The sequence below is a fragment of the Cygnus atratus genome, chromosome 11, assembly GCF_013377495.2.
Source record: "Cygnus atratus isolate AKBS03 ecotype Queensland, Australia chromosome 11, CAtr_DNAZoo_HiC_assembly, whole genome shotgun sequence".
Lineage (NCBI taxonomy): Eukaryota > Metazoa > Chordata > Aves > Anseriformes > Anatidae > Cygnus > Cygnus atratus.
In genome coordinates, this window is record NC_066372.1 from 5,566,881 (window position 1) to 5,585,376 (window position 18,496).

The 18,496-nt window shown below is 39.8% G+C and overlaps 1 protein-coding gene across 4 annotated transcripts in view; it reads right to left on the minus strand.

Annotated features, from left to right (window-relative positions):
• Nucleotides 1-14,680, minus strand: part of APBA2 (amyloid beta precursor protein binding family A member 2) — a 98,888-nt gene extending 84,208 nt beyond the window's left edge. For 2 of the 4 annotated variants that reach the window (XM_050712967.1, XM_035553863.2), the window contains exon 1: nucleotides 14,453-14,568. The gene's annotated coding sequence lies outside the window, so the exon portion shown is untranslated. Of the gene's footprint in view, nucleotides 1-11,352; nucleotides 11,408-14,452 lie in introns of all 4 variants that reach the window. The other 2 variants (XM_050712968.1, XM_035553858.1) reach the window with 2 other exon arrangements.
• Between the last annotated feature and the right edge of the window lie 3,816 nt (nucleotides 14,681-18,496).

Consider the following 18,496-nt stretch of genomic DNA (forward strand, 5'->3'; position numbering starts at 1 on the left):
CTGAAGATGAGGATTTATAAATTGCAAATGAAAGAACTAGTCCCTGGTGGTATCAAGCAAATGAACAGCGTGTTGGCAGATATTAAATCCTACTGCATAAATAATCTCCTTAAACCTGCATCTGTGAAACCTAACTGCATTTACTTTGAATTTACAAAAATATCTGTCCCTTATGCTCAATACAAAACAATTTAACTAAGCAAACAAAGGCTGAGAAACAGGGTAAGCAAAATGCTGTTCGCTATTGGGTTGCTGGACACAGAGGACCGTCGTTAGAATTAACTTGATTTAGCTGTAAAAGAAAATAGCCCACCACCCTACAGCTTACAATGCAAATTTCAGCACAATATTTTATGCAGATCATCCCCACCAACCACAATGTTGAGTGATACAATCTTTTATCCCAAATTAGGGTAGGTGGAGTTTTGAATTTAGGATGTTAGTTTCTTTGAACTCTGGTTCTCTGTGGCTTAGTTTTTATGTCCTGCAGACAGATCTTCCAGAAAAATACCAGCAATTTACACAAATGTTTACATCTTCCATGAGAGCGGTAGACTCTCTGTACATTGAAGAATCAGGATCTTTTATCTCTAACAGGAGTAAGTAATTAGTAAGGTGAAGAGTTAGAGAAAGCTTATTTTCAATTCTACTGAAGCACCTGTTTTGAAATGTTATTGTGGTATCGAGTGAGAGAAATTGCGTCAATCCAGACTGAGTCTTCTAAAATGTAAACTGTTTTTGCTATTGTATAACCAATGCAAAGAATGTCTTCTCACCAAGCGATTACTACTCTATCCAGATTTCTACCCATGAAATTGCAATACTAAAGATAGGGATTCTTTTTAAGTTTTATGTTGGAGGATGGAGGTATGTTATACTGTAGTTTTTCTCACTCAATATCTTTATTGAACATAAGATTTTAAAGTCTTTTTTCTTTTCTGAGGCTACATAGAGAACAAGCAACATTCATCTTTCAGTGATTATGCCTAACTTCCAAAACATGCCACTGTTTCTCTTTGGGAAGCTGTGGAACCAAGTGGAAGGAGAGAGGAACAACTGTTGGAACTCCATAGATTCTGACATTTGTCTTTGGCTAGAAGGCAGGGTCAGCTCCAAGAACCAGTTTTAAGAAAGTCTTGAGGTTTGAGAGAGACAATTCACCGCTCAAGTGCTCTGCAAATTGTAGTGATTGCTATAAAAGACTACTCTGCTGCTTGGAAAATAATGAAATACCCTCATGAGTGGTTCAAAATGAAGAGTATGAAATAACATCAAGGGGTGAAGCATAATCTTGTGAAAGGATTGTTTATCCTTTGGGATATAAGAGAATGGTACCTTCAAACTTGACGCACATGAGGTATCTGGATAAAACAAAATATGCAATTAGCCAGCCATTAAAAAATTCTTTAAAAATTGTGACTATCTAGACTGTCCACTCTAGCTTGAAAAAGGTTTTCAGTAAAGGTGGCGAAATCCCTTTCTAAAAATCCGCAGGCAAAGTTCAAGTTAAATCCTTGACTGAACAGACTTTCTGTGCTTAAAGTGTAAGTATTAACTCTGTTGTTTTAAAGGCTCTACTTAAAGCCAGGAAGTCAGATGCCATTAGCTGCCTGGGCTCTGATGCACGTGTCATCTTATCCCATCAGATCCTAATAGTTTGTTAAGCAGAACAAAGCCATGTGGATCTTGTCTACCTGGAGTTGTTGTTGAACATATGAAAAAACTAAACTTCCTCAGAAAAAGTAGGGCAACGAAGTGCTATTTTCTCCTGATCTTGGATTGTTCTGGGAAGGAGAGGAAGGGACTGAATATTTATTAAAATCTCTGACTGTCTTTGCAAAAAGGCATCTTGATCTTGTGTGCTTTCTGTAGCAACACAATGGAATCCTGATGACTCAAGGGAAAATAAAACAAGTCAACTGCTGAGAGATGAAACCCCAGTAGATGAAGCACTTCTGAGCATCGCTCCCCTTCTAACATCAGTCTGTTCAAAATCCGAGGAACCATTCATTTCCCTTTAGACCTTCATAAGGATGGTGAATGTTTATCTCACTTTCGCCAAGTGAGATAGGGAGAAAAAACATTTCAAACACCGGAGACTGTAGATCCTGCCCACTACCATGTGATAAAGCTGTCATTATGAAAATAAACATAAACACAAATATTAGAGCAGAAATTCTAGATCAGATCAGCATAAGCCTTTGGCGGTTCATACTATGCACCTTAACTCTTTTTAGGCTACACCTCTTAAGTAGTCTTTGTACGTATGTATGTCCTAACTGCTTCAGCAAAGTACAGGAGACAACAGCTGGCTCTCTCTACTTTGTATTCGCTGCCATCCTGTGCTCTGCTGTAGATGGGAACATTGAGAATTCTAGTGATCAAGCAAAATCCTAACTATTCAGAAATGTTCAGCCTGTTTTCAATCGTTACTGGTTTTGTTGTTCTTTTGTGATTTTTTTTTTATTTATTTGGTCTTCTGCATCTGAAGCTGGAATGAGTCTGTCTGTAACTGAAGATATGGAAGTTCACACATGTAGACAGACCTTCCCTATCAGTAATCGACTGGCTAATTATGCACCAATGCAGTACAGAACAAGAAGAAAGCTGAAAATTTGCTGTTATGCAATATTCCAAGAAGTATCAATGCAGCTTTAGCCGTTCTCCTCATTAAACATACACTGTGGTTGAAGAAGATGCAGTGTCAGGGTTAATCGGATCAATGATTGGCCTAAACATGAGATTTGTTGAGGAATGCAGCTTGCCTGACTGCAGCATGTAAAATGATGATATCAGATGGAAAAAAGCCATACATAACAGACCTGTCACATAAAGGGCATTAATCCTGCAGTGTAAGGCTCCTGTACCTCCGCGCAGGGTTATTAAAGCTGGGCCCAAGTATGGAAGACAGCTACATGAAGGAAGCCTCATGCTCCGTATCTGTTTATTACCCTATTTGTGTCACACTGGCTTATCAAAGGATTAGAATGTATTTTGAGGAATATTAATGAAGCTTTAGAGATATAGGTATAAGCTTATATGAAAACAAGATTTTCCTGTACAATTTATTTCATTTCTGGTAGGACAACACCTTTCTGTTTAATTTGCTTGAATGATCAGTACATTTCCTAGGCTCTCAGTAAATGTAGCTATGCATTTTGATAACACTTTCAGGAATTAATGCTTTTTCTTTCAAAATGAATTAACAAATCACTGGAATATCTTACCTGAGACAGCACATTGATACGCTGTGGATCACAGCCTATTTTCTACTTATCTGTGCATTTTCCAATTCAGTATTCTGTATCTCTCATCACTAAGCACACAGTAAGCAGCTACTAAGCAAGAATGTAAATGGCAATATGAGTCTTGCTAATATTTATTCTTCAGTGTTTTGATTATGTGGTCATAAATAGAATGGTTTTTCTTCAATTGATGCTCTGGACAGTAAGTGTATAAATTCTGGTATCACGTTTAGAAAAAATAATGTCTTGCCTACAGTTACGTTTATGTATAGCACGAAGTACGATAGCTGGCAGAATATGATCTTTAAGGAATACGTATATAATTATGCTCATTGGGAAAGTCAAACGTAGACTAATTCCTCTAACAATAGGACAAATTCCTATTTTTCTATCATTAAGTCAACTAGGCTTCGTTTTTGTAAGTTTAATGGTTTTGTAAGTTTAATGGTTTGAACAACTACCCCATGGCAGCCTGATCCTCCCAGCGAGAAGTCCCATGTCATAAGAGGTCGCACCGTTACAGCCCTGCTAGGGCAGGTGGGACATTCCGGGGGCAGAGGGCTTCAGAGAAGTTTGTAGAAACAGCAAAAATTTTGTCATGAAAAGCTGTTGAGCTGCATCCAGCTCAAATCAAAGGCTAGCCTGCAGCCACTTGAATTGCAAAGACATGTCACTGTCCCTTAGTAACAGAACTTGCCTCCAATTGCAAAACAACAACCTAGCACTGTGCAGACCTTCTCTGGGCTTTCTTGGTGGATTTTGGCAGGCACTTGGAAGGTTTCCCCATAGGATACAATTTTGTACCATCATTTGTAGCCTACATTGAAGGGCTGTAATCAACTTCTGTGCTATTTGACACCTCTTTATCAGATTTAAGCCTTGAACAGTCACATAGTATTTTCCTTTCCATTTAATTCTGCATCTTTTATTTGCTACAGTAACAACAGTCAGCTGGGGGCAAATAAACCCTAAATTAAGTCTGTTGCAGAAAAGCCTATTAACCAGGATTTCTTCGTGTTGAATATTATACAGACTTTCCTGCCACAAAAAAAAAAAAAAAAAAAACACTTAAAAATCTGTAAGTAAGTCTACAGGTGACAGGTGAATGAAGCAGGCTTGGAGGAGTTCGTTCAAAACCAGACCAACACACCCCACACATTGACGCAGCAGTGGTCAAGGACAAATAACACTGCAATCAGTGTAATAACTGCAAAGCCACCCCTTTATAATCTCCACAGCAGAGAACCTTTTTCCAGCTTGTGTGGGTTCCCATGTTCTTCATACTTACATAGGCAAATCTTTTAATGCATTCATTTATGAAGGTAGCTATTTTCATCTTCATAGTTTAAGCCAGCAAGAAGGTTAAGAGCAAAATTCAAGTAAGTAGTAAAATGAAATGAAGATTTTCTAGTTAAGTACATTTAGGCTCTTCTACCTGATAATTATGGACATACCTATTATTCCAAGTTTTCAGTAAACGTTTTGTCTGTTAGTGATTAAATCCAGTGTTTCACACCCTATCTCTACCCCAATATGAGATTATATTGGCTGCACCACATTTTTACACTCTTGCAACAGTCTCTTCCTCTGTCAGACAAATGTAAACAGAAGATACCAAACCGTCAGGTCTATTTAGTTAGGTCAGTCTTATGAGCAAGGACAGTCTACGGCTGTCTTTCTAAACGTCTACCACAAAGGGATGCTGTGCTCCTGGTTGGCTCTTAGGCTCTGCCACAATAAAGACTTATTTTTTTTTTTTGAGCAGCTCCATTTTATTCAGGATGCCACTGTGTTGGTTAGTTTAGTTCCATGTGTATGGTAAACTTGCAACGAGGGAAAAACACTTCAAACCTTACTGTTTGAAGACTCCTGTTTGAATTTCCCCCATTAGTTGTCTTTATGATACGTGAGGGTCCCCGTTGACTTGGGCATGCTTCCCATGGGTGGCCTGAGGAGGCGAGCAGGAGGAAGGAGGAGCACTACCAGGCCAGTCTGAGGAGGTAGCAGTCAGCGTGCCAATGGGACACAATGTCAGCCCATCAGTCCTCAGCCCCAGTTAGGGTCACAGGCTCCTCCAATGTTGAGAGGGAGACAACCTTAAAGGCAACATGGACTTCATCCTGTCAAAAGGCACAACCCATTGTGCCAGAACATGGGAAGGCTGGGAAAGTTAGGACTACCAGTACAGGCAAATGTTTCCCAGCCTTGTGATGTTATTTATTTACCAATACCGTATTAGCTTGCTATATTACCTTAATTACGAGATTAATTTCATTAGGATTATCATTACATAGATGGAACTATGTAACACCATGAAGTACTTAGTGATAAAACAGCTAGTTCAGAAACTTTAGGTGGCATTTGGCTGGCTTATTTTTTATTAAGCACTGTTATAAAAATGTTAACTACCATCAGAAAGACAAACGGTAACTTGAGTTTATATCATTCAGATATAAACAGACTCCTGTTAATATTAAGTAACTTATTTCCAACCACAACTGCTATAGCATTGCCAATCACAAGTAATCACAAAATTATTTACAGATGTCATATTGTCCTTAGACATTTAAAGTACATATTCACAGTTTCTCCATTCTTGGAGCCAATGTGAGTAGACACTTGAAGCTGAGATTCTCACACACCAGCAGCTGGAGCAGTAGCTAAAGCATGAAATATCACAAGAATCACAATATTAAGAAGTGTTAACAAATCCCAATTAACTCAATGCTGTCTCAAGAATAAGCCTAAGATTTTACTAAACTGTGATTAAAAAAAAATCCAAAATGAAAACATATGTGCACAGGAAAGAAAAATATTGCCACAGAGGGCTAGTAGTTTTGCAAATATCAAAGGGAAAATATAAATATACACACTCAGTTTTCCCTCATACCAATCTTTAGGAAGCAAACCATAGATGATTATGGGTCTTTATCATGTTTTGTACAAAATACCTTCTCATGAAGCAAAGCATTGGTACATGAAAATGTGAGCAGCATGTCTGGATGATAGAAAACTCATCAGCTGACAGTTTGTTCTTTGTGTTATTGCTATTGTACAGAGCAGGATGGTAACACGGGTAAACCGGTAGGCAACTATTGCATATACCTCAGTGCTACTCCTGGTTCAGTCACCCAGCAGGGAGAATGATTATAGCCAAGTCATTTTAGTGTCTCCCTATCTGTAAAACAGGGCTATCAAATTTACTTCCTTTGCTTTGATACTTTCTGATACAACATTCAAAAGCTAAATCTCACCTAGTGTAATACTACAAAAGACTCCCAGTACTAATGTATACATCTTTTGCTGCAATAAAACTGATGTGAGGTTATTTTTCCCTTGTGTAATATAATCTTAACAGCACTTTTTTGTTTAAATCATTATTCCTAATTAGATCTGCAGCTAGTTGAGGAGTATGTGTTGAATAATCAACACAGGCAAATATCAGTGGAAACGCATGCTGTAATGATAATTTATTATTATTGCACAAGTGTGGAATAGAGCTGCGAAAAACCCTCGGGTGATCTCTTTCCATGTACTGAAAACAGCAAGTGTTATATATATAATATATAAAAATGTATATATATAAAATAATGTATATATAACACCTTCTGTGTCTTTCACTTTTAGAAGAATAGAGGGAGATTTCCACTCATTATTGAAAACACAAAGAAAAACACTTTATTACATTTAAAAAACAACATTTGACTTAAAGGCACGCTACTGCTACTACACAGGTATTTCCAGGGCAAGCCTTTCATCAAGAAAGCAGGCAGATATTTACCAGGAATGAAGAATTATGCCACCAAAAACCTTCATATTATTAACATCAGAAATGCAATGCCACTCAGCATTAACTAGGAGCGTTCCTCTCCATTGCTCAGTTCATACCACTGATGTAGTACTAAGCATGAAATTTCTAATCACCAACAGGACTCCTCCTCTTTCTGCCTATCATCCAGTATGCCACGGCTCTTATCTCCTGGGCCATAAAATGTCAAATACTTCTACATAATTAAAGCCACACTGATTGACTGGCTAAGAATATCACCGGGATAAGTTTCTTTTTAAAGCTGCCATATCTCTAATCAAGAGTTACGTTCCAGTAACAAAAGCTTTTGCATCTAAAGAATAGTGTGTGTGTGTGTGTATATACATATATAACATTCTTTTTCCTCCACAGCTCAGCAATAACGAAAATATCATTACACTCTGATTTTCCTTTGTAATGCTAAATCAGAGACTACAAAGGATGGCAAGAGGCACTTACTGAGGTAGGCAAAATGCACATTTTCGTTAAGTATGGAAACTATCATTTATATTCCTCTCTTGACATAAACCTTTATTGCACTACCAACAGTGCCTTTCCAGATTTTGTCAGTTCATTCGTCTCTGGGATTTCTGTTGTTGTGGCAGGGTTAACTTTGGGAATAAAAAAAAGATCTGTAGAAGTCAGAAATATATGAACAAATTGATGGCAAGGTTTATGGCTTGTCAGGTTATTTTATATTTTAATGTACTGTTAACAGTTCATTCTTTTTAAATGCAAATTTGTTAAGGGTAAATTTAAATATCAAGGCAAGCAATTCTGGTAGCATGGCAACAACATGCTATGCTGCATAGTAAGAGTTTGGAGCCAAGGCAAGCCTTTGCTTCGCTCCCATCCCGGATCAGTTTATAAGAGTAGAAATATTTGTTTTCTTTGTGAGCCTGCCTTTGTGACTATTCCTACATTAGTAGTTGTAATGGACTTTGAAACAATATGAGCATTAAATACTGGGAGAGAACTTGCACCCTCACTCAAGACAGCACAGCAATCATGCAACCTGGTAGCAGGTAGTAACAAACCTCCAAAAACCCCTCTTGCCCAAGAAATTGCAGTCAGGGTGGCCTTTCCTTAATAGAAAGCCTACAGCTCAGGAAAAAAAATAAAAATCCTCACTCCCAGGAGAGAGAGATTTGGTGTGTATTTGAAGAGCATGGTAGCTCTAAAGAAATGTTGCTTGTGAACAAGAAGCAAGCAATCTCATTTCCATGCACTTGCTCTGATGTGTTGTTGAAAATGCATCCCTCTTGGCGTTTGGAGAATGAGTTTTGAGGCCTATTCTAAGATTTGACTAAACCAAATGGGTGCATTTTCCCTTGCACTGAAATGTTATTTTTGTGGTGGCTGGTATCAGCGACTCTAGACAGTAATGGCAATTGCTTGATAGCATTTCACGCTTGTTGAAAGCGACCAACCAACCAAGACTCCTATGTCACTCTAGAACAGAATCTGATCTGTGCAGCAGTCATTCTTTTTCATTGCTCCAGTCGCTTCAGTAACCAGGCGCTCAGTTAGGAATCTGTGACCATTTTGCTGGGGCAGGGAAAGGCAAAGTTAACAAGCACTTCTGAAACTCCCTAGAAAGGCGGGCGAAACAGGGAAGTACAGCAGAGGATCTTGGTTTTGAAGGGCACAGTGGGAGACAAAGTCTACCCAAATATCCCTTGTTTGTCTCATGCATGAAGGTAGTGAATACATGGCAGGCTGTGGGGGAATCTTATTTTCTTTATTATTTGTTCTCTTGCATAAAGATCAGCTATTTCACTGAACCTGAGCACTGAATGCCAAACAGAGCTACTCCTTCCGGGAGGTTATTATAATATTGCTTAGACAGGCGCTGTCCCTGTGGAACTTGGGCTTCTCACCCTGTATTACAGCATGTATAGTGGTAGGGGGGGAAAAAGCTGCTTAGAAATACTTAACTAAATAGTTTGGGAATACTTGAGTACAAAAAAAAAAAAAAAAAAAAAGAGGCATAGAGCGTGATTTTATTGTTCCTTGGTAGCTGTTCATCCTGGTTTAACGCATGCAACACACCAATGACTTTATAATCTTGTGTTTCATCTGATTTGAGGCAAATATCACCTTGATTTAGGAACTGCAGCTAATGTCTCAGCCAGACTCCCTACTTCTGCCTAAATATTCACTCTTTTGGAGCATACACTTCAAAAATTCATCACTTCCTCCTCCTCAGGGAATTTTCACATAAAGATTATCACCACCATCACCACCAACATAGATGTTATCTTGCCCCCCCCTTCTTTCTTCCCATGTTCTCTTCCTTTGTGATATGCTAATAATATTTCTCTAATCAGTTTAGAGCTCCTAAAGTAAGGGACAGACCTATAGACCTTTCAGTGCTTACTTACGTAGGTGAGCTTTCTCCAACTTTTATTACCAAAAATCACTTCAAAAGTTTCTGCCCTGTTGCAAATGCTTCATGACAGAGTTGGTTCCCCCTGACTTTTGATGTGCTTTATTTCTTCCTTCCCATGAAATGCTGTAATGCCTTGATATTCCCCATGACTGAGGACTTCCCGGTGCTACAGGGTCACTTTGTATGAGACCAGTGGTCTTCTGCATGGCAGGAAACCTACGGAGTTCATTCCAGAGGTCCTCGAGGGATCTGTCCATGTGATTCTCCAAACAATGGGCACAGTAATGTTTGTGGAAAATTGAAGTCACATTGTCATTACTGTCTGTTGCTAGTTTGTTAGTGCAACTAAGGTTTACATCAACTGTTACAAACCTCAGATATGAAAGGTCTTCTCCATTTATTCCTATGCTTCTTTCTTCAGCAGCTTACCCAGAGAAGCAGACCACATAGTGATCTCAGGGGCTTATTCCAATGTCGTTCCTAAAACCCTAACTGCCTGAAGTTCCTCCTGTGAACTTAGGCTCTTAACACAGTGAGACGTAAAGATGAAAGTCTATACATGAGAACATACATTCTCCATCTCTGTTTATCTGCTAAAATATGAATTTTCTGTTCAATTTTTGCTGGAATTACTATCTCACTAAATCCTCAGAGAACCCTGTAGCGTCATGCTAAGATAAGCACTTGGCTGTCATTCACAACAAATCCAAATTAGAGCAACTGGAAAGCAGAGGTGACTCTCGATAGTCACCATAGAAAGGATACCTTACTGGGGAAAAAGGAAGTGAGCCCCAAAAGCCCTAAGTTACTTGGCATTCTGAACTACGGTGCTCAAGCAACTAGATCTGCATACCTACCAGAACTCCCACAGGTAGTGTTACAAAACCATTACGTTGAATTGTGAGCTGGTTTTTTTTTGTTTTAGTTTTAAGATGTTGCTATACTCATGACAGTGAGAAGAAACTCATCTGCTATGACCACTTTATTAAGTCTTAGCTAAATCTAACTACTGTACTCAGGTGAAGGAATTTCACTAATTTTTCAGTCAGATCTTGTGAACCCTTAATACACAATGGTGGAGTATGTATAGAAAGAAAAACTTACAAGGTCAGGCCTCTCTCTTGTAGAAATGGTTAGGAAAGAAAAACCAGCAGATTTCACTCTTTGAAAATGAACATCTATGTACAATAGCTGATGGGAGAGGAACTTTCACAAAGGTTGCAGATGATAAGGGTCTGTGAGGGGGATCTTTCCAGATGTAAAAGGAAAGACAGAAATCTGCAAATAATGCTAGCTAGTGATGCGTTCACAAATATTCCTTACATCGATTTACAAAATGAAGTTCAAAAACTGCTTAAACAACAGAATGGAAATAATCAACCTGTCTTCTAAGAAATAAAGCAAGTTATTCTTATGTGGATGAATCTTGATTAGTAAAGTCTGTAACTAGAAGGGTTATTCTCTGAGGGAAGCTTCATCTTTAATAGTTCAAAACAGACAACTATCCCAAGATACTCCTTCCTGCAGCTCCCAGTGGGAGTCCAGGTAGATATCAGCACTACAGAATTGCTGCTATTTGAAAAATTCTTATCTAGACTCCAAACCTCACATTGCTTATAACTGTCATACTTCTACTATCCAAGCATTTTTTATTTTTAATATACCTTTTGCCAACTTTCCTTTCCTCTTTATCTACCTCTATTTCAAAAGCAAATGATCCCTTCATGCATGATTATACATTAGAGTATGCATCTCCAGCAATACATCACACAATGTTATCATCTGGGAATGACGACGCTTCCTCCTCATCCCCACCTACAAGGCTTCTAATTCCCCCCCTTTGCCTAGGTGGAAGTACCTGTTAATCCTACAGTTTTCCAAAGCAGCTCTGCTCTACTCTAACTTACTCCTCTTGAAGTGCAAGTCATCCATCTCTGCTGCAGTAGGTGAAGGCAGTAAGTACTGCAACAAAAAAAAAAGGAAAGTAACGTCATGTACTCAAGTGACAGTGCATTCACCTATGAGCATCAGAAATAAACACTTCATTCTGTATCTGTTTCTATCACTTATATAAGATCTTTCTTCTGGAAAATAGTACCATTAGCTGAGATGAGACTGAAGTTTAAACAAAATTCAAACTTCAAAAGAAAGCCCTCTCCTCACAGATGCCATGATAAAGTATAAGTGCTGCATGTTTGTCTTCTGTGGGCAGGACAAGCCTAAAGAATTCAACGCTTCAAGCACGATGCTTTCTTGAGCTGCTTTTCACACAGCCCTCAATGGTAAATGCGTCCTCAGGAAAATAAATAAATAATCCTCACATATTAATGCTCTCTCCAGTAGACTAAAAGCATTTGCAAGTATCCAAAGTACTTACAATGAACATTTTGCTCAGCAATTGCTTGTTTTGTAGAGTGTCTAAAAACTAGTGAATTCTGACTCTGCTTTCAGCTCTTCCTCTTAACTTGTGAAATCCATGTGACTGCATCAATGCATTATTTTCTCCAGCTATAAGAACCATCATTATGTCTCTTGCAATGCTCCAAGACTTTAATTGCCTCACAGGAGTGCCAGAAAAGACACTACTTAGAAAGCATGTTCTTCCTTTTGTTTATACTTACATTAAAATATAAATATATCAAGCAAATCTCTCTTTCTCAGGAGGCTTATAGTAAAGTATAACTTTATCAACACAGGTAACAGTAGTTGGCCAGTGTATCATACCAATATTACACTGTCTTTGCCGAGATCACAGAATCATTCAGGTTGGAAAAGACCTCTAGGATCATCTAGTCCAGCCTTTAACTGCATTATAGATGCAGTCTAATGAGTGCTGAGTAGAGGGGGATAATTGCTTCCCTTGATCTAGTGGCTGAATTCCATGCAGACCAGGATGCTGCTGGCCATCTCTGCTGCCAAGGCACACGCCTGGTTCACGTGCAGCTTGATTCCCCCCAGGACCGTGTCAGCAGCCTCTGTTGTTGCAATGCCTTAAAGCATGGCCTTGTTTATTGAAGCACGGATGAAATGGGAAATGGATATAACAAGTCTAGGGCCATGCAAAAGTACCCAAAGCCTGCCTATCAGAACATTAACTCTAGGCTTCTCAAACTCCGTTGGGTTCAAAGGCTATAACCAGCATTTCATTCTGTACAACAAGATGAGTTTTTTTTTTTTATTTTTCTCTGTGAGTTGGCAGCCAGCAACAGGCCACTTCTTGCTAGATTTCTCCGCCTTCAGCACAGGAGTATAACCTGGAAGAGGCTTAAATGACGGTATTTTCAGAAATTATTTCTTAGCAAATGTTCTTATCAGAACAGCTAGAGAGATGGTACAATTATGTTTCTTGAAGTGGCTCCTCATGCTTACAGCCTTGAGCAAAGGTCACTTCTTAAGGACCTAGTTCTTGTTTAAATTCATCTCCAGTCTCCAACCTGAACTGGCATTAACCAAGTAACTGCACAAAAAATGCTTTTCGAGATGTTTCCTTAGAATCATAAGACTGACCAAAGAGATGAGCAGCCATGGCCTTTTCAAGAACACTTTTTCTTTATGATCAGAGGATCAAGGCGAAGTAATAATGCGACTGCTGATTAGAGGCAACACTGCATTTGTAAAAATAGCTTTAGATATTTCCAAGTGCCAGATAATGGCTGAACTATCAGAGAATTTAGGCTTAGGAAGCCTGACAATCAAGGTTTTCACAAGGACAAGTCTGCAGCCCAAAACTCTGTGAGCCCATAGAGGAGCAAGTACAGTGGCTTCCCCTCTAGCAGGTTAGTACCCGTAGCACAACAGTACAGAAAGAAAAGCTCTGTCCTCCTCATCTGTCCCATAGAGAGGAGAACCTGGACAATACAGTGATAAATTTACATCTTATGCTTTAACATAAGCTTAAATCTTATGCTTTTCGACATACAGATAACCAGCATATACTTTATTTTTACTTTCAAGTATCAATAAACAGTTACATAAGAATCCTTTCAGGATCACCTTATGCAGAAATACTATTGCTTACACATAACCACATAAAACTATGATAGTTGCTTCAGTTTTTATTTTACCAGTAGAAATTAATGAGGAATTCTTGGGTAAAAGGCAAAATACATGGAATACCTTTTCTGCAGGCACCCAACCCCCTCCAGGAAGATTATAGGGTGGCCTTGACAAGGTAATGTAACTGAAACATCTGCATTTCTCACCAAACAGGCCATAGTAATTCAACACTTTTCTTATACCTCGGTGCAATGCACGTTATCTCCGAACTACAAACAGTGTATAAGAACCTCTTGTGGTTTTGTTTAATTATCCTTTCTGCCCTGGCCACCCTGCAGCAGCCAGCCAGGCGGCCCCGAGGATGCCAAGCACGCAGCCTGGAAGCAGGGACAGACCGAGCAGTCCTCGCCTTCCCGAGATGCGGCTGAAACGCAGCACTCCCCTCCTCCCCCAGCCCTTTTGTTACGGCAATACGAAGGAGAAAAAACCGAGAGCTGCTCAGAAAAGGGGAAAACGGAGCACGCTATCATGCCTCATGCTGTTCACCCCGAGAAAGATCAAGAATTCCCAATTGAGCCGCTTTTTCCCTCCAGACAGATGAAGGGAAGGGGGGAGAAAAAAAAAAAAAAAAGAAAGCGGATCCAAATGTGTGGTCCCTTTGCCACACCGGAGGCACGAAATCAGACAAACTCTCGACGGTGCTGCATGGCACGAGGGCTCCCCTCGCCTCTCTCCGAGCCCGCTCCCCGGGCGGCCCGTCGTGCTCCCGCGGACATCGCGGGTGTGCCGAGCCGAGCCGTGCCGCACGGCCGGGCCCCGCTCCCCAATGCCCGCAGCGCCCCGCCATGGCCCCGCTCCGCCGAGGCTGGGGGCAGCGGGGCCCACGGAGCCGGCCCCACGGCGGGCGGGAGGCGGCGGCGCGGCTCCGCTCCGTGCCGCCGGGCATCCCCGCTCCCCTCAGGGCTGCCGCCGCCGCCACACCCCGCTCCGTGCCCCTGCCCCGCTCCTTACCGTGCTGACAGCGGCGGGGCCGCTCCCCGCCCCGCGGCGCCGGACCCGGACCCGGGGGGCAGTCGCAACCGCTCTTTTGTGTGCCTGCCTCGGCGCCACACACCGAGACGGCTGCTGCGCCCGGGAAGCTGCGTGCGAGAATACCAGCGGCCGCCCGGGAACCTGCATGGCGCATAGCGCGGCTGCTGCGGCGCCTCAGGGGGGGCCGGGGGTGCTCCCGCCTCACCTCAGTCCCCCCCAGCCCGCCCCGCCTCGCCTCGCCTCAAGCCGCGCGTCGCGCTCCCCTCCCCGGGCACTCAGGTAACGGCGGCCCGAATACCATCCTGCCATTAATCACCTCAGGTTTCCCTGCTTCTTGAGGTGCTCAAAATCAAATTAAAAAACAAAAGTTTGAACTTTACAGCAGGGGACAGCGCTTGACTCCTAACAGTCACATTCCACCGTAGGGACAGATTTATGAGGTAAAATAACAATATTTATGCCCTTGTGCTGATAATACATAAATCCTCCATATAAGAATTAAAAATGGTAGAATTTATAATACTTAAAAGCTCACTGAAATGGATTTATCCAAGAAGAACATTTCTTATGGTGAATGACAAACATAGTTGGTTTCTCAGGCATTTTATCAGAAACTACTAGCTCTTTCTATGGCAGTTCAGTGATAGTGATTATATATAAAGGAGAATATGTGAAATCAAGTGCCATTAGGCCAATTATGACAAGACTTCCTCATAAGTATGAATATTTCAGACTTGTAGCTATTCTTATAAATGAATGTAAAAAGTAACGTTTCTCATGACAGCAATCTCAGTGTTCACTGTAATAGCTGCATGTCCAACTTGGTGTGCTTTTGTTTGTCCCAGGATAGCTATACCAGTTGCTTAGCTCCAAGTCAAAATCCATGTACATGTGAAGACCTTTAATGGAAACAATAGTTTCTGTTTGTTTATTCTTGTGTTTTTGTTTTTTTTTTGTGTGTGTAGTTGATAGGATTTCTGTGCATGGTCACATACGCCTTCAGAGTACTCACAGGTACTAGTTAATTCAGAACTTTGTATTTGTTTTAAGTCATGGCTTAAACCTATCTTTAATACTGGAAAAAATGTAGTGTTAAAAAGGAGTAAAAACATTCATTAAAAGTCTATTTTATAGAAGATCTTAGTATCTGTGTACTATTTTTATGTTAACAAAGCATAACAGTTATAAGATCACTATATTACATCTAGAAATGTCATGAAGTTCTTTGAAATATATCTACTTAAAGTGTTTGGGAAAACTCTTTCCTACTTATGAATCTATGCTGTGTACTTTGCAGTTAACAATGCTGTTAAGAATATGCAAGACAGTGCAAATGAACATGAAACTGTATAGATGACATAATTTTATAGATATTTAAGGATGGTACCATCCAAAGGGGCAGACCTTCCCACTTCATAATAAGATAAACTTATATTTCATAAAATGTTCAAACTGCTCTGAAATTGTTTATCAAAGGTGATAAAATTTGTGTTCCTAAGAAGATGAAGTCTTCCATTTTAAAATGTCAGCATTGGGCCAATTCCTTTATACATTGTTGTCAGTTACCATTTCCATATTAATCTTAAATGATTCAATATTCCATGTTTAAATTACCAGTTACCTTACTGTTTCTAGTACCACGTTATGAGAAGTAATAGGGCTACCGTTTTAGGAATTGTTTTTATTTCGCAGTCTGATAATTTGGCCAAGACAACTACATTGTTAAGAATCAAGTGTTTACTGAAACAATTAACTCTTACGTTTTTCTTTTAATTAAGGGTTCTTGAGTCCAGCAAACCCAAATCAGGTCACTGTAGGAAGATATAAGGAGAGAATCAACTGAAACTCCAATGAAATGATTCAGAGCACTTACTTTAAGTACCTCAATTTGATATTGTAAACGTCCACACATTCTGTGGTCTCCCTTTAAGACCTCCTTGGTCACACCAATTTCTATTCATCTGTCTTAGCAATAAAGTCCAAAGCCAGGGACTGACCTTGATAGGCAGCAATGCTTCTGCACATGCATAGAGAAAGTAAACTCTATTCTCAGCGATAAACGTAGAAGTAATGTGCATCTAGGAAGTGGTCTGCAGAAGCAACAGTCATCTTCCATTCCTCTTTTAATTCATTCAGAGCTTTCCAAATTGTCAGGCTCACAACTGTGTTAAACACTGCAGCTGTGGTATCATGATAGAGTAAGTTCTTCCAAAACTTAGCATAAATTGGGTAAATATGGTAATATTGAACATGAATCCAGAATGAAATACTAAGATTTCTTAAATTTGGTTGGATTAATTGCAGTAAAAGCACGACAGGAACAGAGTTTTTGTGGACTTGCAAAACTGTAAGCTTTTAAAAGGCATGTAGTTCTTTTCCCCGGTTTTTGAGTTTGCTTCTAGGTTTGTCTCACACAGAATGGGCTTCATTCTACAGACTGTTCTTTTCCTCACAGCTAGCAGAGACTTGAGGGTTGCATAAGGGAAGTCAAAAAAGATATTTTGCATTATTTAATTATGAGCCCTTTAGCTGCCTGAGTAATGTTGATGGAGTCTAGAAAAATGTGTCGTCTGCCTTAGGCAGCATAAAATAAGAACATGCTTGAGTTCAGAGGGGAAAAAAGACACATGGAGAAACTGGAATAGGAAACTTGCATTTGACAAATGACACAAGCCTACAAAATTTACTGACAAAATATTAACACTTCATCTTCTAAAAAGCTTGACATTATCAGGTTTTGCTTTTCCTTTTGTAAAATAAAACAAAACATTGTCAAAACCTTACAAGCTAATCAGCCTCCTGTTATCGCAGTCACTGTTGTTCGTTCCAGAAGCTGTATACTTGTGCAACAGAGGTATATCATTAAGTGCTCCTCTACTGAAGGAAAAAAAAAATCACAGTTCTCTATTGCTCCAGTTTGCATCCCTGAATTTTCCCATTTTTTGTGACATTAATCTCCTTTTATAATCATGGCAGTAACAAAGAAGGCCTGTAGGCCCATGTATCTAATCATTCCCCTGCCCACACCAACCCTTAGAAAGTCAGCACAGTGATACATTTCAAAGAATGGCTTGTGAAGGCTCTCTTGTTTAAAGCAAAGGACTAGTTGTTTGATGTAAGTTAAGGCACCGATCCTGTTTCTACTGAAGTTTACCGGAGTTTAGGCCTATGAAGAGGAGACTTCTCTCAGTGTATCTTAACTGTCTTCAGCTTCTTCATCTGTCCAGTTCTCTTGGCTATTCCTTACAAGTCTACAGCTCCAGAGATGGAAATCCTGGTACCCTATAGCCCATTCCCAGACAAGTAAGGGTTCTGATCCTAACAAAGAGCTTGTAACAAATATGCCCCAATTAGGGGTATGATTAATTTTACAGACCTAAACTCTTTTTTAAAATATTTTTATTATTTCTTTGTTATTATCTTGAGTTCCACCTTAGGAAGAGTAAGATGAAATTTATAAACTATGAGTGAGATAGGAACATGTCTTAGTTATGATGAACAAAATGCATCAGCTGACTTAGTGCTAGGCAACGCCAATGCAGTCAGTCAGGAAATTGCTGGTAACTAGCTAAAAGCATTACAAGTCTCTGCCTGCTAATGAGATGGGGAGCAAAATGAAACAAGTAGAGTAAGTATTGTTCACTAGAATCTCCATTCCCTAGCACTGCATCAAGCTACTACTCTTAAGTAGTACTTTTAATATATCATACACAAAATTCCATCTCCTTCAGTTGGACAAAGAAATGGAACATTAACCTAGGGAGGACCACCCTGTTTTCTGTATCACCAAACAGTGTTAGGTTTACAGACTTCTGTTCAATTATCTCAACATGTAACCAGTGATGCTTCTCAACATCCTCTGCTAGTATTGCAGAAAAGATGCCTCACCGTGTCTGAAAGAATGTACAAACAAACGTGGTTTTGGTAATAGAATGTCTCCTAGAATGGTAGAATCGTATTTCAGGAATATCAAATCATCCTTCTTTTCCATCATGAGCCTTAGGATTTCTAAATTCTAACAAT